At 38.8% G+C, this 22,855-nt stretch overlaps 1 protein-coding gene and 1 pseudogene across 9 annotated transcripts in view; both read left to right on the forward strand.

Moving 5' to 3' along the window:
- Window positions 1-12,955, forward strand: part of LOC148128094 (uncharacterized) — a 142,742-nt pseudogene extending 129,787 nt beyond the window's left edge.
- Window positions 1-22,855, forward strand: part of TSPAN4 (tetraspanin 4) — a 754,211-nt gene that overhangs the window by 339,836 nt on the left and 391,520 nt on the right. The gene's annotated exons all lie outside the window — the stretch shown is intronic.

The raw sequence follows: 22,855 nt of genomic DNA on the forward strand, positions 1-22,855 counted from the left end.
AGCAGAGCTGGACCTCTTTTTGTTTGTTTTAAATATACATTAGTACCATATTTTAAAATATACCATTGTTAATTATCATTATTTAGTTTATGTGACCTGGTTCATTCAAACAAATGAACATATTGATCAGTGGTGGAATTCAAATTTTTTTTACTACTGGTTCTGTGGGCATGGCTTGGTTGGAGTAGTGTGGTATTGCTTGGTGGGCGTGGCAGGGGAAGGATACAGTAAAATCTCCATTCCCTCCCCACCCCACTAACCTGTTTTCCAGCTCCATTCTCTTGTGCAGGACAAAAGAAGGCCCAACCGATCAGCTGGGACTCGTGAGGCAGAGAATAGATGGGGGGTGGGGCCAGTCAGAGGTGGTATTTGTTCTCCGAACTACTCAAAATTTCCACTACCAGTTCTCCAGAACTGGTCAGAACCTGCTGAATACCACCTCTGATATTGGTGGTGGTGATGGTGATGGGCGCATTATTGCTGTGTCTGCTTTATCTTGTCTGTTAAAGAAACATCTGAAAGGCCATCCATAAGAACCCCGTAATTCAACACTCAGTTAGAAATAATTTTCCACTATTGCATTTCCTAAAATGGGCCACTTTATTTTCTTGTGCGTCCCTGCTTCCCTAAACAATAAATATCTTGATTGCTTATGACTTTTTCAATTTTGTCTGGATTAGAATCAACCATTATTTTCATCTCACCACTGAGCAGAATCCCTGTATTTGAGAAAAGCCAGGAGAGTTCGGTGTACTTTTTCCTCTGCTCACGATTCAGAATTCCCCTCAACACATTTTCACTCTCTACACAGAGTCTGTAAATTCCTTTAGACTGAGGCACCTCAGACAGCTTGGGGAAAAAAATTTAAACTGGAAAGGGCTGCTCCAATAAGCAGGATGCTTTCAAGTCAGTTCATTTTTTATCTGAGCACTCTTAAAAACTGAAGTCACTTTTGAGCTGAGCTTGACTTCTGGCAACGAAATAGATATGACCTTGTTTTCTGGGACAGTATAATGAAATTCCTGAGATTCATTTGTTTTTTACTTCCCAATCTATCCCACATAGCCTTGGTGCTCTCCTGTGCAAGTATTAACAGGGTCTTATCTTACTTATTATTTTTTTTCAGGAGATGCCAAGATCTGCCAGGTTCTTATTCCTTTGATATCTTTCCCCAGATCCTGGCTCCTCTAAAACATTTGGCCAAAGTTACTCTAAAAATTTAAAATACAAGTAGATTTCCTCTTTCTGATATAGTGAGACACCCAATAATTACAGGGACAGTGTTATACACAGAAAATGTGAATACTCCTTTCAGATGAGCAGTGGTGTATCATTTATTATTAGCCTCCAGTCTTACAATGATGTATGTTTGGAGCAGTGGTGCATTGTAAATGTATAAGAACCGGCTTTGCTAGCTCCATTGCTGCCACATTGTACCACTGGCTGTGGAACAGCTAATTGACAAACTGGGCATTGTAACACAGCTCTGCTCTCAATCAGCTCACAAAATAAAAAATAAAAAAGATAAACCAACCTCAAAATGTAAGAACCAGCTCTTGTGAGCCAGTCAAAGCCACCTCCAGCATACCACTGGTTTAGGGTGACTATGGGAATATTTGTTGTGGATGATTCCCCCTAGAAATTGTCTGCCCTTCTGAATCTGCCTTTGCTTCTGAATTTATCATGCATTGAAAGTGCGGTCTGTGTTGATGCTATTCTGACACCCAAGAGTACGTTTGTGAATGCAGCTTTACTGTAGGTAATGCACAGAGCAAAAAGCAAGAGAAAAGAAGAGGCCAGAGACTTGTTTATGTAAATGTGGTACTAACTGTGCTACATTATGGCATAGTTGCTTTTTCGCCATGAGATAATTTAGTGAGGAGGGTATGATCTGGGCATGGAAGAATTGTCAGTGTAGTCATCTTCTCATCCTTATTTTTTTTTAAAAAAAGAACCCAACAAACTGTAACATCAAGTAGTTGCTTCCAGAATCCTGTGTTTTAGCATTTCTTTTTAAGAAAAAAGAAAGTATTTTCTTTCCCAGAGTTTTAGAAATGAGTTTCCTTTGGTTGCTGTGACTTGGCCAAGCAATTAAAAATTAATGCAGAGCTCCATTTTGGAGAAGACATGATAAACAAAAGGAGTGTAATACAATATTCAAGGCTTATTCTCTCTAGGGGAAAAAAATGGGTTTGATGAATATAAAGAAAGGGAACCAACAGGGAAATATGCCTTGAGTTCAATTAGGTTGGGTGGGTAATAAAATGAAACCGGAGTACTTACCCTTTAGTATTTTTGCACCATTAAGTAAAAAGATAGGGAGCAGGTTTCAAGAGTATGCCTGCTTGCGATAGAGTTGTTTTTGTGTGCCGGTGAAAGAAAGAGATGCCCACAATCAGGTTCAAAATAGAATGATGAATGAATGCATTTAGCATCCCCCCCGCTCCCAAAAGGAGATGGATGAAGGTTAGCATGCAACAGCAGCCAAGTGCATGAGCTAGTCTGTTTCATTGTGCTAGGATGGATCAGATAGGCATCATTTTTTTCTACATTACATTATCCATTCCCTGGAGTGCCTCATGAAAAGTGTTTCTTTTTTGGCTCCATACAGAAATACAAAGGAAGAAAGATGAAGTAGTTCTTGACCACAGTTGGGACCAGAATTTCCACTGCTAAGCGAGGCAGCAGTTGCTAAGTGTGTCGTGCCCAGTTTTATTTCCCTTTTTGTCATGGTTGTTAAGCAGTTCACTGCTGTTGTTAAATGAATCATAGGGTCCAGCTTCCCCTCCTTGAGTTTGCTGGTCAGAAACCAACTGGGAAGGTTGCAAATGGTGACCACATGACTCTGGGATACCACAACTGCTGTAAATACATGCTGGTTGCCGAGTACTTAAATTTTGATCGCGTGACTGTGGAAATGCTGCGATGGTCATTAGTGTGAGGGCCAGACATAAGTCCCTTGTTTTCAGTGCCACTGCAACTTCAAACAATCCTTAAACAAATGGCCATAAATTGAGAACTACCTGTGATGTAGATTACTGTTGGTTTACTATGACTATATTTGCAGAACTGATGTTGAAGGTGTCTTTTATTATAATACTGTTGCAATGTTGTATTTACTATCTGCTCAATGTTTCTAATGTAACAGAGTTTTATAATGTTCTGTAGGCTACACGCAAGGGTGGGATTCTACCGGTTCTGTCCACCTCTGTAGAACCGGTAGTTCTGAAGAGCAGCAGACAGAGAGCATACATAGAACCAGTTCTATGTCTGCTGCTGTTTGTCCCACCTGCCCACCCGGGCCTTTACCTGACCTTTATTTCCTGCTTTTTAAACCTCAGCTGCTTTGTGCGACACGTAAAATCACTGAACCGGTAGTTACACTGGTCGGATACCACCCCTGGCTACACTGTTCCAGCAGTTGGGGTGGAAGCAATTTCAAGCCCTGAAAAATTAAGGATGTTTAAAGTGGGTTGAAGAAGATTGAGAAAAAGGTACTGTCAAAATGAAGGGTGATTGACCTACTTCCTGTTTGTCTAGGTCAGTGTTTCTCAGTCTTAGCAACTTTAAGATATGTGGCGTTCAACTTCCAGAATTCCCTAGTCATCAATAGGCTAGACTTTTGTTGATAGACTGATGACAAACAATAAGTAAATCGTAAGTTTATGGCTGGTTGGGGAATTCTGGGAATTGAAGTTCACACATCATATAAAGTTGCCAAGATTGAGAAACATTGGTTTAGGTGAACAAATAGCAGGATTATTGGGAAGTTCAAGATCCAGTGAAGATTCAAACATAATAATTTCATAATACCATCTGCCTAGCAGCTAGCAAAACATGCCCTGCCACCACATTTTCATGCTCTGGCTAATCTGTGGGTGTGCGCTATTTGATCATGAGCCTGCTTCTAACCTTTTGAATAGCTTTATGGATTATGAAGAGCATTCCTGCCTTTTCAGGTATCACTTTTTGGAATTTTTTCCTCTCCTTCCCACTAGGAGAGGCCAGAAAACAGCTGTCCATGATTTGTTTTTAAGCTTATTGTATGAATGCAGGGCATGTGCCCAGAACTAATATGGGAGCAATGCCATAAAAAGCCAAGCTATTATTTGAGTTGGTTGTTACCTTCTTTGGTTGGCTCTGGCTGCAGGGTGAGCTAAAAACAAATATGGATAGCATGGGCAACAGTAGGTGTGTCTTTAATCATGGTTTATGATCGCAAATCAGCCTAGTTTAATATTGTCTACTCCTCATGATCAATAAGTTCAGACTTTTGTTCATAGATTGGTAGCAAACAATAATTAGATGGAAGCCATGAGTACAAAATTTTGTAACTATAATTTGGTGTTATGTCTTGGCTTAATTTAGAACAAATACTGAAAAGAATACATTATTCAAATGAACATGTTTATTTCATTCCACGCTACTTTAAAAATCTGGGGCTAAATCTTAGAAATAATTGATCCATCATTTCTGGATAAGAATAGGAGGGATAATGCATAAAATTATTTTCTAAATTATAACTTCTACTGTGGCATATGTGTATTCCCCCATACAATCTATAGTATCAAATTACATTAATGCCACTGATATATCTGTTTAACAGCCCGTACTTGTATAATATATATAATTTATATCCAGAGCCTTAACAATGGGCATGGGGGTGATAACCAGATTCAATAACCATACTATTTTCTCCAGAACTACAACACTCAAGTGGACAAATAAGATGTGTTTTAATATAGAGTAATTATCTTTAACAGACAGCATTGCATTTGAGAAAGTATTACATTATCTGTACCATGTGTTATCTAATATTATATCCATACTACTTCTATATAGTTATCATTTAATAAACATGATTGTCTTGGGATTAGTTTTTTCAATACAAGTGATAAACTATATCAGAAATGTCAGTACTAACCCTTCGAACCCCCACCATCACAACTGATGAAGCTTCTTGGATGAGAAAAGTCTATGGAGATTCTCAGTCATCCAGGCCATGGTTGCCCCAAAGGTGCTTTTTCAAAAGGCAACTGGACTTCATTTTTCCTTGATGTTTTAATGATTCTCCCAAAAAATGCTAATGACCAAATGACTGCAAGGAATATAAATCCTTCCATCCTCAACCATTCAGTCAGAACTGATGAAGCTTCTTGGATGAGAAATGAAACATTTCCTCCTCCTCCTCCTCCTCCTCCTCCTCCTCCTCCTCCTCCTCCTCCTGGAAAAAAAAACAGTGCAGTTAGTTACCTTTTGAAGAAAAAGGCACCTTTGAGACAACTATGACCTGGGTGACTGAGAATATCCACAGACATATCAAAAATAGTTGATCTAAAAGAACCATGATCTAAAAGAGCATTGAAGGGTAGACAGGACTACTATTATTGAAATTTTTTTTAAAGTTAAGAAGCTCTTAAAAACTTGAGGCTGGCTATAAAATGCAGACTATATTAGAACAAATATCAAACTCCTTGTTAGACCTTGTTAAAGTTTCTTTGTGGTGATTGTTGCATGATAAATACTCTTTTTGGAGATTTTCCCTTCCAATTTCCTCTGCATGTCTAATTTATCTTTTTAGTTTCCACTTGTATTGGAAGTCATCTATAGGGATTTGTTACCTGATACTATTTAGGAATGAAGGCATGAGTGATGTGTTGTTCTTGATAACTTTACCGCTGAATCAATGTGCAGAAACTCAAAGCTTCCTGAATGTTCGGTGTCTCTAAAGAGCATCTCAAATTTTCAGTCAATCTTGCCCTTTGGCTTATCTGGCATCATGTTTGGATTGACACTGCTTTAGTTCCTTCAACAGCGAATATCTTATGCTGTTATATGATTGGAGAACTACTACAAGAAAAAAAAACAAAAATAGATTGGAAAAATTAAACTGTATTTTATGTTCTAAATTAACACAAACCATATTTGGTATGATTTTTGATGAATTTTTGAGAGTATGATGAAGCTGTAACAAGAAGACTGAAAGATTACTGAAAACCTTTTGGGTAATGAGTAATACCTATAAAAGTCACCTGATGTTAAAGCTGGGAAGCATATGAACAATTTCAGAGTTCTTCAGTTGAGTGTGTGAAATACTGTTTTGTCAAATTCAATTTAAGATGTCTTTCTTGTGTTATTGGAATAAGCTATTGTTTAGTTACTTATTTATATTTGCACCATAGAGTGAATAATAGAGCAATAACATGAGTAGTTTTGCTCCAAAGGCATCCATTAAATTTGGAGTGAGCAAGAATTTTAAATATGGAACCATTAATATGTTTTATTTTTTTTGTTGAGCAAGCCAGTATTTCAACAGGTTTGAGACAAATGGTTAGAACTGGTTCAGCCATCTCTACAGATGCTATAATATTAATAATGGAAGCATCTTCTGCGATAAGTAGGGTAAATAACTTTTACAGTCCTGAAAATGTTATGTCACTGGTCAGAATGATTGTGACATTAGCTTTCCAATGCACTGGGTTTATTTGATATACAAGATACGAGTCATGTAACAGGTTAATTTGGATCTGTGAATGGAGCAGCTTAAGTGACAGTGCACAAGTTGGATTTTGTTTTTACTTATTCCAGACACACAATAATCCTTGGTTGTATGTTATGCTGCAATTCATATCCAGTAGCTTTTCTAGCCTTGGAGCCTATTTAGAGAGAGAACAATTTGCTTGCAAATGATATGTACTGGAAAACTAAAATATACCTTTGCTTGGATTAATGTTATTTTAAAGGGGTAGGAAATTGCTTTGGCTGAAAAAAGTAACACAATCACCATGAAGTGTTTTTTTTTTTTTTTAATGAAGGAAACATTTATTTGAATTTGAACACCACCTACATATTTTCCCCTCTAATAGATGATTTTCATCTCTATAAAATTCATTATGGATATTAGCATTATACACACACACACACACACACACACGGTATTCAGCTTTGTTCAGGTATTTTCCCACGTCATTATAGTTGTGCTTTTAAAGTTGTAGCAACGTTTCGGCAGAATCTCATCTACCATCCTCAGGCTTCTATATAATGTTCGTCTGTAAGTCAGACTTTCACAGCCGTTTCTGTTTTAAATTTGGTGCTAGCCTACTGCTGTGCCAGAATGGTTTTTTCTTCATCCTGATTGGTTGGGAGTCTTGGTCTGTGTTTATTGGTCTTGGAGTTTGCTATGTTCTGCTTGATTGGTGTTTCTAATATCTTCTGTCTGTTTTGTAGCTTTTTTTGTCTTGATTGGCTGGCAACATTGTGTTTCCTGTATTGGAGGCTTTTAGTGCGGCTTGGCTCCGAGTAAATGGATGGCTATCATTTATTAGGAAGCTAGGTTTCATCTGGATGCCTGGTTGGGGTGTGTTTGAGCTGGAGGTATCAGGGTGGTGGTGGTCTGTTTGTGCCCAGGTGTTTGCCTGGCTTGTGGTGTGGAGAGTTTTTTGTTTGAGAGTGCAGGCTTCCAGATAATTGACAGTCTGTTGGAGTCATCTCTTCTATTCATGCTTTCAGGTCTTTTTTCAATCTCTATGGCTTCTCTGATAATTCTGTAGCTGGCGTTTTCTATAGTGGCTAGGGTTTGGGGGACTTCATATATGCCTTGGTTTTCCAGGTCAATTTTATCTTTGCCTGGAAAACCAAGGCATATATGAACTCCCCTGTGCATCATGCCCTGCCACATACATTGGACAGACCAATAGAAGAATAAGTACCTGCCTGGATGAACACAAAAATGCAGTAAAAAAGCTGGAACACACTTCCTCACTAGCCCAACATATGAAAGCCACAGGTCATAGCATTGACTTCAATGGCACCGAAACCCTAGCCACTATAGAAAACCCCAGCTACAGAAGTGTGAAATTGAAACAGGACAGACAAAAGTATAAATATAATGATTTGAATTGAGATGAGATAATTAAAACAAAGTTGAGAAAATTAAAAGAGGGGAAAAACTATGTAGAAAATATAAAATGCTAATAAGATATGGAATAGAATATAAAAATGAGCATGAAATTGAGTTTTGTGTCTGTATGAAGAAGTGATAATCTGGGACCATGCTATTTTCAAAAAAGATGTTTTATTTGTATTTTGTTTTTGTGAAAACCCAAATAAAATTTTCAAAAAAAAAGAAACAGCTGTGAAAGTCTGACTCACAGACGAATACTATACAGAAGCCTGAGGATGGCAGATGAGATTCTGCCAAAACGTTGCTACAACTTTAAAAGCACAACTATAATGAAGTGGGAAACTACCCGAACAAAGCTGAATACCATATACATACATACATACATACATACATACATACATACATTCGTAGATTTTCACAGGTACAGGTATGTAGGTCTAGGTGTTTTCAGGTCTTTCCCCATGTAAGATTAAGAGTATCTTGGTGAGGCTTTGGTGAGGTCCCACTCGCCATCCTCAGACTGGTGCTTTCAGCTTCATGCCAGTGTAAGCAGAAGCCAAAAGCAGCAGCCTGAGGATGGCGAGTGGGACCTCGCCGAAACGTCACCAAGATACTCTTAATCTTACACGGAAGAAGACCCGAACACACCTAGACCTACATATACATACATACATACATACATACATACATACATACATACATGTTTTCTGAGGTTCTCGCGGGTATTTGTATGTGGGTCTTTGGTTATTTGGGTTTTCTCCCACGTAAAATTGGAAGTATCTTCTTCTTCGTTTTAACTGCTAGTGGGGGTGTGACTTGATTGGGTGGGGGCTTGGCTGTGTTCTGATTGAGTGAGGGTGTGTTCTCATTGTTTGGGGACCTGGCTTGGAAGAAGGAAGAAGCAGCTGCAAGCTCACATTACTCTGAGAAGCACAGAGCCGAAGACACAAGCCTGAAGATGATGAATGAGACTTCATCGAAACATTGCCTAGATACTTCCAATTTTACGCAGGAGAAAACCCGAATAACCAAAGATCCACATACAAATACCCGCGAGAACCTCGGAAAACAAATATTGCACCTCTATGGGGAGGAAACCCACCATCTGACCAGGACTTATGAAAAACTTGAAGTCCAAAGAGCTTCCATTTTATGTGACCTCACATTCCTATGCAACTGCCGAGATCAAAATTTAATCCTCACAAGCTTCCAATTGAAATTCCACACCAACACAGCAGCCACCAAACGCATCCTAAAAAGAACAGAATTGGCCCTAATTAGAAACGAACTTCACATAAAAAGATTCCTCCTAGACCAAATCAACAAAGATCTCCTCACACTTCACCTCAGACTCAGCAACAATATTCACCCCTTACTTTGGGACAAATCCAAACAACTTGCTGTCTGGAGAGCCGAAACACAGACCACCCTCAAGACAGACACACACACCAACAAACGCAGAAAACTACAACAATGCCAGAAACAAACTCCTCCCCCCTCACAGCCACACATGAAACAAACAGTGCACAACATCTCAGACAAGATCCTCACCAAAGCCGAAACCAATGTCCTTTCGAAAGGATTCAACTTTGCTGTCGCTCCCAAACACATCCCCACAGAAGCCATCATATGCGGAGTTGAAACCAGCCTGACCAAAACCAACCCTGATGATGCTAATAGAATCAGACTCGAAATCACTAACATCCTCTGCAAACCACCCAAAAGCAACTTATCCAAAGAAGAACAAACTGCACTACTTAACCTGAAAGAAGACACCAGCATAATAATCCTACCAGCAGACAAGGGCAACGTGACAGTGGTTATGAACACATCTGACTACCAAACCAAGTTAACCAACCTACTCCAAGACCCCACATACAAACCCCTAAACACAGACCCCACCAACTACCTAGAAAAAACCACCAGATCCAAAATAAAAGCCTTCCCCATCAGCGAAGAAATCCAGCAAAGAATCATACCCAGAGAGAAATCATCCAGATGCCCTAAGCTTTATGGTCTCCCCAAGATACACAAAGAAGGAACCCCATTTAGACCAATAGTCAGCTCCATAGGCTCACCTCTACAAAACCTAGCCAAATTTCTCGCCAAACAACTATGCAGAATCTATCAACTCACACGTAAGAAACTTATTCCAGTTCATCGAGATCATAAAGAAACAAAACTTACAACCCAGAGACCTACTAGTGAGCTTTGATGTCATATCCCTCTTCACCCAAGTGCCGATAAAAGAAGCCTTGACAGCCATCCAAAACAAATACAACCCCCCCAAGCACATCCTAGATCTGACCAACCACTGCCTATCCAATACATACTTCACCTACAATGGACAAAAATACAAACAAATAGAAGGAGCACCCATGGGATCACCCCTCTCACCTGTCATTGCAAACCTCTACATGGAACACTTTGAAACACAAGCTCTAGAAAAATATGATCACAAACCCAAACTCTGGCTCAGATACGTAGATGACACCTTCATAATCTGGCCACATGGGAAAGAAAAACTGAACAACTTCCTCACACACCTCAACAGCCTACACCCCAAATACAATTCACCATGGAAACAGAAGCTAACAATCAACTTCCCTTCCTAGATCTCTTAGTATACAAAAAATCCAATGGCTCCCTAGGACACACCATCTACCAGAAGAAAACACATACAAACTGCTATCTGCACGCACTCTCACACCACCACCCAGCGCAGATCAATTCCGTAGCCGAGACACTCATCTCCAGAACAAAATGCTTAGCCGACGAACAACACCTAAAAACCGAACTACACACTCTCACTAACTTACTAACAGCCAATGGATTCCAAAGAAAGAAGATTACCCACCTAATCCAAAAAGAAACCCCAACCAAAATCCAAGACAGAGAACAAGAGATCGGCAAAGCCCTCCTCCCATATATAAAAGGCACTACAGACAAAATCAGCAAAATCCTCCAAAAACACAACATTAAAACAGCTTTCTGCACAAACAGAAAAATATCCACCATCCTATGAAACCCTAAAGACAAAATCGAGTTAGAAAACCAAGGAGTATATGAAATCCCTTGCACCGCCTGTCCCACCACATACATCGGACAAACTAACAGAAGAATAAGTGCATGCATTGAAGAACACAAGAACTCAATCAAAAAAGAAGAACCGACCCCTTCCCTGGTCCAAGACCTCAAAGCCACAGGACATGAGATTGACTTTAAAAATACCAGAACTATCGCCAAAACCAAACACTTCAACAACAGAATAATCAGAGAAGCCATAGAGATAGAAAAACGCCCACACAGCATGAATAAATGACATGACACCTCCCGCCTACCAGCCATTTGGAAACCCACCCTCATGAACAGACGAGTACCTAACATGAAGAATGACACCAGACCCACACCCACGAGGGCCACACAAGATGCTACCACCACACTTCCACATAGAAAGCAGACTCACACCCACACAGAAGATGAGACATGACCATGGACCAGAAGCCGCACCGCAGCTGCATCAGTACCCACTTCAAACCCCTCCAACCCATACATGAAGCGAACTGACGCCCACCATGAAGATGCGGCTTGACCACGAACGCGAAGCCAAACAGCAGGATCACAGCTCACCAGCTCAAATCCCCCAGCAACTAAGACTAACTTGAGCACAACCAAGCCCCCACCTGAACAGAACACACCCCCAGCCAATCAGAGCACAGCCAGCCCCCCACTCAATCAGAACACAGCCAAGCCCCCACCCAATCAAGTCACACCCCCACTAGCAGTTAAAAGGAAGAAGCAGCTTCAAGCTCACATTACTCTGAGAAGCACAGAGCCAAAGACACAAGCCTGAAGATGATGAATGAGACTTCATCGAAACGTTGCGTAGATACTTCCAATTTTATGCGGAAGAAAACCCGAATAACCAAAGATCCATATACATATGTATGTATGTATGTATGTATGTATGTATGTATATATACACATACAAGACTCCAAGAATTAGGAAACACTAACCTATACATTGACTACCGCAAAGAATGTATCAAAAGCAAGACCCACAATTTCCATCCCAATAGCCATCACCCCAACAATCAATGTTAGGCATGTACACCCCTTACTTCCTCCAGACCCACTACTACATATCTTAAATGCAAACTACTCAACGCAAGAAGTCTCAAAAACAAAATGCATGAATTCCTCATCTTACTAAGCACGGCCACATTCAACATTATATTTGTCTGTGAGACGTGTTTGAATGCATCTTTCCCAGACTCCATTACCACAGTAAGAGAATATCACATTTATCGGTCAGATTGTGAAATCCGTAGAGGAGGTAGAGTTGCTATCTTCTATAAAAAGTCTCTAAATCTAAAAAAGATTCAAATTTCACAGGAGCTTGCTCTTCCTGAGACCATCATCTGTGAACTGTCCTTAAATACCACAGTCTGCTTCTTACTATGCTATAGAGCTCCTGACTATGACATAATCCATGCAAACAAGCTAATTTCACTGCTGACGTGGGCTGCCTCTTGCCCACACCTTCTTATTTTCCTTGGTGACCTCAACTTACCTCTTATAAATTGGACCCTAAATGAATGTACATCTGAACCCATACATGCAACCCTGTACAATGCTATTACTACACTAGGACTGGATCAATTAGTAAATAACAACACTAGACTAAACAACTGCCTTGACCTCATCTTCTGCAAGAGCTCAAACTCAATTTATGGCATACAAATTCAGGAACCCTTTACAAACAGTGACCACAGCATGATTGACTTTTGTCTAAATTTATACCCTGACAAAGAAGAAGACAATGATGGACCCCCCAAATACAACTTTAAAAAAGCCAATTATGAACTCATAGCCTCCGACCTATCATTTCTTGATTAGCACATTCTGTTCTCTGGCTGTAATACTACAGAAGACCATTACAATGCTTTTTTGCTTGAACTCAAAAGCGTCATTAAACTGTATGTTCCATTAGTAACCCCCAAAAACAATAAAAACAAATTACCTAAAACAATAAGGAAACTTCAATTTTAAAAAATCACTATGGTGAAAAAACAAAACTAGCTATGTAAAACTGATACAACACCTTATGCTGACAGATAAAGGCAGAATGCATCAATTATCCCTGCAAGGAAGAGGAAAACCACCTACACACAAAATCCACCCATGCCTTCTATAACTTTGCAAACACCAAACTTAAAGACTCAAGAATCATCCCACCCCTAAAAGGACCAAATGGGAAAGACTGTAGCGATGAAGCCATTAAGGCAAACCTCTTCAACATGTTCTTCAGTTCAGTCTTTGTAAACAGCAATGGCTCACCTCCCACATTTCCTAGTCGTACCACAACTAACTGCAATGATCTTCTGCATATTGATTTTACAGAAGATAATGTAGAAAAGGCACTAGGTTACCTAAAACCATCCTTATCTATTAGCTCTGACAGCTTATGTGAATACTTCTTAAAAAAGCTCTCCACTGCCATAGCAGAACCCCTAAACATAATGTATGAGATATCACTCAGAACCAGCTCCTTACCGAACCTATGGTCCTTAGCAACAGTTATCTCTATCTTCAAAAAAGGTGACCCCAACCTGGTTGAAAACTACAGACCAATCTCACTGTGTTGTGTCACGTGCAAAGTCATGGAATCAATCATCAACCAATGCATTACCCTCCACATAGAGTCAAACAGCCTACTTTCCAAAAAATAATTTGGTTTCAGAAAAAAATTGTCCAGCAATCTGCAACTCCTACACTGCAAAAACATATGGACTATACTACTTGACCAGGGTAAAGCAATAGATGCAATCTATATAGACTTCTACAAAGTCTTCGACTCAGTGGTACATGACAAACAACTGTTAAAACTAAACTCTTGTGGCATTTCCGGGTCCCTTCTTAAGTAGATTGCTGCATTCCTATCAAATAGACAACAAATAGTAAAAATAGAAAATGCCCTATCAAATCCTGCACCAGTTAACAGTGATGTCCCCCAAGGCAGCATTCTAGGATCCACACTCTTTATACTCTATATAAATGACCTTTGCGATCACCTTATAAGCAACTGCATCCTCTTCGCGGATGACATAAAACTATTCAACACCACCAATAATGCTACCATCCTTCAAAGTGACCTCGATTATGTGTCTGAATTGGCAACTCCAAATCTTGACCAACAAATGCTCTGTCCTTCACATTGGTTAAAAAAAAAAAGCAGTACACCAAATACAATCTAGATGGATATAACCTCATTGACAACTCTCACTCTGTTAAGGACCTCGGAGTACTCATATTTAACAACCTAAGTGCAAGAGCTCACTGCAACAATATTGCCAAAAAAGCTTCAAGAGTTGTAAATCTAATCTGAAGAAGCTTCTCCTCTGGTAATGCTGAATTACTAACTAGGGCATACATAACCTTTGCTAGACCAATACTTGAATACAGCTCAGCTGTCTGGAATCCGCACAGTATATCGGACATTAATACAATTGAGCATGTCCAGAAGTATTTCACAAGAAGAGTACTACACTCCTCTGCTCGCAACAGAATACTCTACACCACCAGGCTTGAGATTTTGAATTTGGATAACCTAGAACTACACCGCCTATGGTTTGACTTAAGCATAGTTTATAAAATAATCTGCTTTAATGTACTACCAATCAATGACTTTTTCACCTTCAACTGCAACAATACAAGAGCACATAATAGATATAAACTTAATGTACACCACTCCAAACTTGATTGCAGAAAGTACGACTTCAGCAACAGAGTTGTCAATGTCTGGAACACACTACCAGACTCTGTTGTCACATCCACAAACCCACACTGCTTTTCCCTCAAACTAACCACTATTAAGCTCACCCCATTCCTAAGAGGTATGTAAGTGCACAATCGTGCCTACCATCCCTGTCCTATTGTTCCCAATTATTCATACTCATTTCCTGTATTTATACTTACATTTATTGACAAATACAAATACATTTAGTGGCAAATACAATACAATAAAATAAATATACAATAAGTGTTCTAAATGATTTTTTTGTAAGGCCACTACAAAGTTTTATTATTTTCCTTTGCTTTTTGGTTATATTTTTTTCTAAATATACATTGGCACTTGGCAAAAAAATGTCTAATTATATGTATATATTTAAATGGGAAATGTGTGCTGTTTGTCTATGAATATTTCATCCACTTGTTTCTAAACTTAACCCTAGCAAAACCCTAGCCTAAAATGTGGCTGGAATGACACTGTTTTGTGTGCTCAAAAAACAAACAAACAGTGGAATTGAAGATAGTAATGATACAGTAATAATAACCCCCATCTCATTGGCTATTCAGTGTTAGATAGACATTTGGATCAGAGTAGAGTCATGATCGTATTGATTCTAACTTTGCTGCAAATGATCTTGACTTTAAAAAATTAAAGATAGCTGTGATTTCTTGGCAATCACTATCCATTATATCTTTTTTTCCCCTGTGGAAGAAGGCAGAATGCTTCTTAGACTTTGCTCTGCTGGGATCCAAAGAAAACAGAACATATAAATATCTGCATTATTTTTCATTCTTTTTAATTCCTATTGTTCATTGAGGCACAGGCATTCTTCTATTGGTGAACTCATTATGACAACTTACTAATAACCATTCCAGTGTTTTCCTGTTCATTTACCTAGTAGGGTTGTTACATGTTGTATACACTCATAAACAAACAAATGAATGAATAAACAAACAAAATCATGAAACAGAACAGGATATGAATGACTTGTTGGAAAATTAGATAAAATAGCATTATAATGGTAATGTTACACGTTCTTGGACATGTCATTGAATTCAGTAGGATTAAAAACACTCATATTTTGGCTGGGAACATCAATCAGGATCTTAACCCTAATATAAACCAGCCATCATGTTTTGCTTTATTTGTCTGGACATAGTGTTTTATGTAGACATGGCATCTGTATTGTTGAATCCATGTTTATTGTTAAAATGTATTTAACTGCTGAGATTGTATCTGTCCCTTTATTTTAATATGTATAATTCATCCACTTTATAATGGGCTACAGAGTAATCTACAAAACATGGTACACTGATAAAACAGGATGAATTAAATGTTGCAATTTAGACACACAGTACAGTAGCAAAGAGAAGAAATCTTATGTAATTTGCTTTAATTTTTGCTCTTATATGTGGCACACAGATACACAGAGGCACATACGCAATACACACTCTTGTTATTTGAGTTGTTGATGTGATTGAACCTGGAACTCAGTTAAGGGGAGGAGTGAAAAGCCTGGCTGGCCTTAGTTTCTGATGTGGATGGAAGGGCAGACATTGTTGAAAAGCAGAGAGGCTGGAAGCATTTTCCGTGAATACTTGCCTGAATTGTCATATCTAAACAACACTTCTCTCTTTCTCTCTTCTTCCCTCCCTCCCTCCTCCCTCCCCCCTCTCTGTGTGCTAGTTACCTCTTCTTTCATTATCTATATTCAGGTTTTTCTCTGTTTTCTTCCCATCTCAGGGAAAAGCTCCCATTCCTTTGTCTCATTTCTATATTTTTCTTTTTTTGCTGTTTCTGCTTGGAAGGAGGGAGTGGAATTTGTGTATCTATGTGAATTGGTGATTTTGTGTTTCTGTGCATGTATATGTGTGATATATACACAAAGTAAGAGAAAGGATGACACACACATATGGATAGGAACTAATTGATTTCACAAGGGGTAGTTTATTGTATAAGCAACTAATGTTAATATATAATTATTTTAAAAAGTTTTTCTTGGCCCTGCCCTTTTCTACAGTCTGGATTTTTGGAGATGTGTTTGTACATGTATGTGTATTTACTACACACAGAGAGATACAGATATATGTGCACAATAATTGCGACTTGTAACAAACACATTTTATTTATAGAACACGCCAGGATTATGCTGGATTTTGCAACTTGTGCCTCTTAAGGTAGAGAAATTAGACTTTTCAGAGGATTTGCGTGTATGTACTTATAATTGTTTCCTATTGTTCTGGAGAAGTATTGTTGTTTAAATTTACATGCCACCTGTTCTCCCAGTGACTCCAGGTAGTTTACGAATAATTTAAAACATAAAAACAAGACAATATACAAGAAAGGTAGAGATGGCAAAATAAGAAACTGGTTGGGGGAAAAATGATTAAAAGGAGGCTTCAGGTATCCTCACCAAAATCCTGAGTAAGGAGCCATGTCTTCAGGCCTCTTCAAAACACCAGCAGGTTATGGTATTCCACCGGTTCTGCCCAGCTGGTAATGGCAATGAGCAATGGAGACCGAACCAGTTCTCTCTGCCACTGTGCTGTTGGGCCCAACTGCCCAACGGGCTCCCATACTCACCTTTATCCTCTGTTTTTGAAGCGCAGCTGCTTTGCACGGCACAGAAGAGTGATGCGCGGCAGCTGCTGAAGCGACTGGGAGAGTGCAGGCTTACAGGAGATGAGTTGGAACGCCTCTGTGCCTACACAAAGTGCGTATTTGGTGCATGTCTGCACGCAAAGTATGTGCACATGCGCAAAATGCACCCACCAAGCCACACCCACCCAACCGGTGATAAAACTTTTTGAATCCCACCACTGGTATGAAGAGTGAAGTCAGAGTAACTTAAAAGTCAACATATTTTGTTCTTTTTCAAGAGTAATTCATGTTTTGTTAACTGCTGCAATCTTTTTCTCACATGAACTCTATTTTCTCCACTGAAAGAATAATATACATACATACACACATACATACATACATACATACATACATACATACATATATCAGAATTATGGCAAGAACAGGTAGTCCTTGACATAGAAACAGTTCATTTAGTGACCATTCAGTTACAAAGGCACTGAAAAAAATGATTTATGATTGTTTTTCACACTTCAACCATTACAGCATCCCTATGGTCATGTAATTAACATTCAGATGCTTGACAACTGGTTGATATTTATGATGGTTGCAGTGTCTTGGGGTCATGGGATAATCCTTTTGTGACTTTCTGACAAGCAAAGTCAATGGGGAAGCCAGATTCACTTAACAACTGTGTTGCTAACTTAACAACTTCACTGGTTCACTTAATAACTATGGCAAGAAAAGTTGTAAAATGGGTCAAAACTCACTGAACAATTGTCTCACCTAGCAACATAAATTATGGACTCAATTGTGGTCATAAGTCAAGGAGTACCTGTATCTGGAAGATCCTTGAGTGAAGTGTCACGTCATCACTGAAGACATCAAAAGTTTGTATCAAAACAATAAGAAAGCATTTTATGAATGCTTTCAATTTAGATAATGAAATAAAGCTTCAAAAGGGTAAAACATTTTATGAATAGCCCTTAACTGTATTCTCAAAATGGCTTCATTAGTATTCTCAAATAAATTTAATTCATTCACACTAAAGCCTACTACCTCATAGTGAGATACTGATTTCACACAATCTCTAGAAATAGAATTAAAATGGTGGCTTTTCACAAATACTTAATACAACCCTCTCTTTCCCAGCATTCCCATAGCTACCATCTTGCTATAATGCCTACAAGAAGGTTGTTTCATTCAGTCAAGAGTCTTTTAAATACCAATTGAAACTTTCATATTCAAAGGTTCAACTCATTTTATTGCTTTCCTACTTGGCCTACCTATAGGATTAATATAAAATTGCCCCTGAATTGCCCTATACTTGGCTGCTTTCTTTTCCCTGAATATGTAATTACTTCTTTCTTTCTTTTCCCCTTAATGCTAACTCTTTCCGTTCAGTTAAATTGCACCATTTCCATGAAATACATAGAATAAAGACAAAAATAGTAGCAGGATGCTAGTAATGTAATAACCTCTGTACATGAGAAATAAAAGGTGGTTATCTAAGAAGTAACTGACCACGAATTTCTTCCAAATGTCCTGAATGAGAAAACAATAAAATAGGATCAAATTGAAATGGGCAGCTTTCAGGTTAATTGTGTGTTCATATGTTTGTGTGTGTGTTTGTAAATAGCAATTTGCCTTTATTGCATAGACTGGATATTTTTTTAAAATAAACTGTAAATCAGATCTGTAAAACATGAGTGAACAAAGATAATTTAATTGAGCTGTGATATTTGTAGATTTCCTTACAAATTAAGTAACAAAAGACTATGGTTTCAGAACAAAAGCCTTGTTTGGAAAAGGCTCTAGCTGAATATCATGGCTTATCTTAGGCCCATATCAGAAGTCTGCAAACTTACTTTCATTTTAAATAAAAAGCTAATCCAGAGTTTGCTCAGCCAAAAAGTGAATAGTTGTTTTATCATCCTGAAGCTTACCTCATTACAGGCACTCAGTATTAAAACAGAATATAAAGCAAACCGTTGCAGAAATGAATTTACTTATCAACCAGGAGCTGCTTTGTTTTATTAGCTTGACTGTCTTGCCTGATAAAATGCATTTTCCCACCTCTACTGATTTCTTTAAATGTAAATGATGTTGAAAATTGTTTATCTGTTGAATATTGAATATTTCACTAAAGGAAGATGCATAATCCAGTTTATATGCATGACTCTAAAAATGTTGATCTTGAATATGCTGCTCAAAATGCAATTAAATTGCCTAGCAGATAGAGGTGATTTGTTTTTATTTTTGCTCACTGTTGCATTTTTCCCTCCAGTTTTATTTTGTGAAAGTTAAAAACCTTCCAACTTCTAAATTAGAATCTTGTGGAGATAAAGAACAATCTTCACACAGTCATCTTCCTTTTTCTATCAGTTTGTCAAATCCTGCTGGGAAACTTACACATTAATAAAGGAGGAAGTGGGAGCCTATTTCCTTCCACAGCTATCATCTTCTGGTTGATCTACTCTCTATAATGGGCATTGCGGCTTCTGCCATTTTATCTACCCAAACTAAAGAAAGAAAAAAGTTTCTGCTAATCTGGAGCAGCAGAGGAGACATTATCTGTACAGTAAAGAAAAGGAAGGTTTCCTTTGGTTTACTCTCCCCATAGAATGGGCAGAGATTAATTCATTTCTAACTATGGGAAACATATTGAGAATATTGACTTGTGTGATGGCAGAGTATTATGTGTGATTTTGATACAGCCTTCTAGCCATCATCTCCTCAGATGAAAAGCACAAATGAAGCATTGCTCTTGAGCAAAGAGCATTTAGACTTATGTACCACCCTATAGCATTCTACAGAACTCTGGGTAGATTAAAAAATAGAAGCATTGTTTGCATATGGCCCTAACAATCTAGGTCCTCATTTATCGACCTTGGAAGGCTGAGTTAACTTTGAGTCCCATCAGGATTAAATTCCAGGCTGTGGATAGTTTGCCTACAGTACTATACTTTAACCACTGACCCACCAGTGGTTTGTTTGTTGTCCATTTCAACTGTGATACCAAGAAGCTCAGCCACTGCAGTAGTCATGTTGCTTCCCCCCATAATATTAATCACCTCCATAATATTAAGTCTTGAAAGCTGGTCCTGCCATTTTGTGCCCTGCATAGGGCTGGCTCTCCTATCCTGCTGGTTCCACCTTCTTCTCCCACTGCTAACCAGGGACTCCTGTCCTGGCCGTTTGTGAAGCCATGCTGGACATCAGGGATGGGATGCTACTGGCTCGGCCCGGTTCAACCAGTTCGGTAGTTCCGACAATCTGCTTTTTTAGGCCCACCCCCTGCCGGGGCTCCCATACTGACCTTTTATTTCCTGCTTTTGAAGCGCAGCTGTTTTGCGCGGCACAGCAGATTGTTGCGCATCAGCTGCTGAGAACACAGGGAGAGTGCATGATTGCAGGAGGTGAGTAGGGAAGCCTCTGCACATGCACAAAGCACGCCCACCAAGCCACACCCACCAAACTCATAGTAAACAACTTTGAAACCCACCACTGCTGGACATGCTAGGGCTTCTTTGCTAGGCCATACAAGGCCTTGTCCAAATTGCATATGGCATTATTTCCAGGCTTTATAACTTATGTTCCCAATTATGTGCTGAGATGTATGCAAAACTCTTCTGCAGAATATGTGTGTGATTTCATACAGAATGGTAAAGCATTAACATTATGCTAGCTAAGCATTTTAAAATTTAATGCTTCACTTCTTCATGTTTTTGAAGCAAAGTAACTTGGGACATTGCCAGTTCAAATATTCAATAGCAGCAACTATTTTGGTCAAGCCCCAAAGCAGTTGGTCAAAATCACGGAAGCATGAAGTATAAAGATTTCACGTAAGATATCTTTACTGCTAGCTTGGGGGTACATACAGAACCTTGGAAATTGTAAGAGGATTTCCAACCGTCGTTTATAGGACATGTATTAAGGTGGAGTCTTTTTGAATGATTTCAAATATTTTTTCCCAGATTCCTTGCCACATAGGATAACCTGCCTTTTATGAAGTAAGCTGCCCATTGACTTTTAGTTCTTCATTGTTTATATCTATATCTTATTTCCATTTTTTCCCATCCTCATAATCTCACATAAATGGCACTTAATAATAGAAAGGCTGCATTAATGATAATAATTGTTTTAATTCCTGCTTCTGTTATCTATAAATCTAAGTCAAACCAAGTCAGATCGGTAATCAGTCTTGTGGAAAGCGAGACAAACAGTAATTTGCAAGGACTGTTTTAATCAGTAGCCAGCTCCTACTAGGAAATCGATTTGTCCTTCTAGTATAAACTTTAGCTTTCATTAATATGGTAAATGCTTATATCTAATAGACATTGTTATTTCTATTATTTTGGAAATGTTAGACACAAGCTCTTTAGTGCTTTTAGAGGATACATGGTGGCAAATTAATTCAGCAATATTTTAGCCAAGAATTATTGTAGCATTCTTTGAGGGTAAATTCTTTAAGCTGCTAGAATATATATTGCCATTTCTTGATTGGTTGATATATAGGGAGACGGCAGATCAGTAATTGTAGTCATAGAGTCTGGAGGTTACTTCTCATGAGAAAAAGAACAGTAGAAACAGAAGTCCACAAGTATATTCCTATTATGCTCAGAGGCAGGAGGTGGCACTGAAGCTGACAGCTGGGTTACATCATTTCTGCAGAGTAGATCACTGCTGTTGCTGGGAGAAAGGAGAAGAGTGCATTATATAGTAATTCAAGGTTGACATCCAGTCTCCTGACAGAGGGTTTAGGAACTGGGTAAGGGGTGTAAAATTAAAGATTACTTAGCATTAGATAGAAATGGGGACAGGGGAATCTCTGTTTAAGGAGCAATTGTGTTCCTTCGTGCCTAATTTTTGATTTTTTTCTGAACCTGTAAGACTTCAATCCTGATGGCGATATAGAAAATGGTTGGACTGTGTCAGAAGCCTTTTTGCAAATGTTGACATTTCAGCATGAAATATTGAAGCTGGTGTCAAAGTCTTCAGCAGCTACGCTATCTGTTCCCAGAATCTCCATAAGGTCACTTTGCAATAATGTAATGGGTATTTCTGATCCCTGCTGCACATGCATGACCATCTGAACACATATTATATTCTGCATACCCATTTTATGTGCCAGGGTGACTCATTTTCAGTATTTATGAAGAAAGTTAATTACATTTTCCAGTTACTTTTTAAAACATTAATTTATTACTAGCGGTTATATTGCCTTCAGATGTTGCGATATCATGACACATCAGTAGGAAGTCACGTACACAGAAAACCCAATACACATACAATACACATATAGGGCGACACTATAGGAACAGCAACGTGTAAAACCTGAGTTGGCTATAGCATAAGGATTAGCCATATATGGCAATATTCCCTATTCCTGTCTAACCTCATGTGTAACCTAACCCCCCCCGCTTGCTGCACAATAAAAGAGAGGTGCGTAGTACTATCTGGGCTTCCTCTCACCAAAAGAAACCTTTGTGTCGCTGTCATCTATGCCATCAAGAGGAGCCCGCCCAGACAGTCTGCCTGGGTGCAGGTCATCAGCTGATTCATCCCGGCACTGGGAC

The sequence above is a fragment of the Pseudonaja textilis genome, chromosome 1 (assembly GCF_049901715.1).
Source record: "Pseudonaja textilis isolate UNSWEBS1 chromosome 1, rPseTex1.2, whole genome shotgun sequence".
Lineage (NCBI taxonomy): Eukaryota > Metazoa > Chordata > Lepidosauria > Squamata > Elapidae > Pseudonaja > Pseudonaja textilis.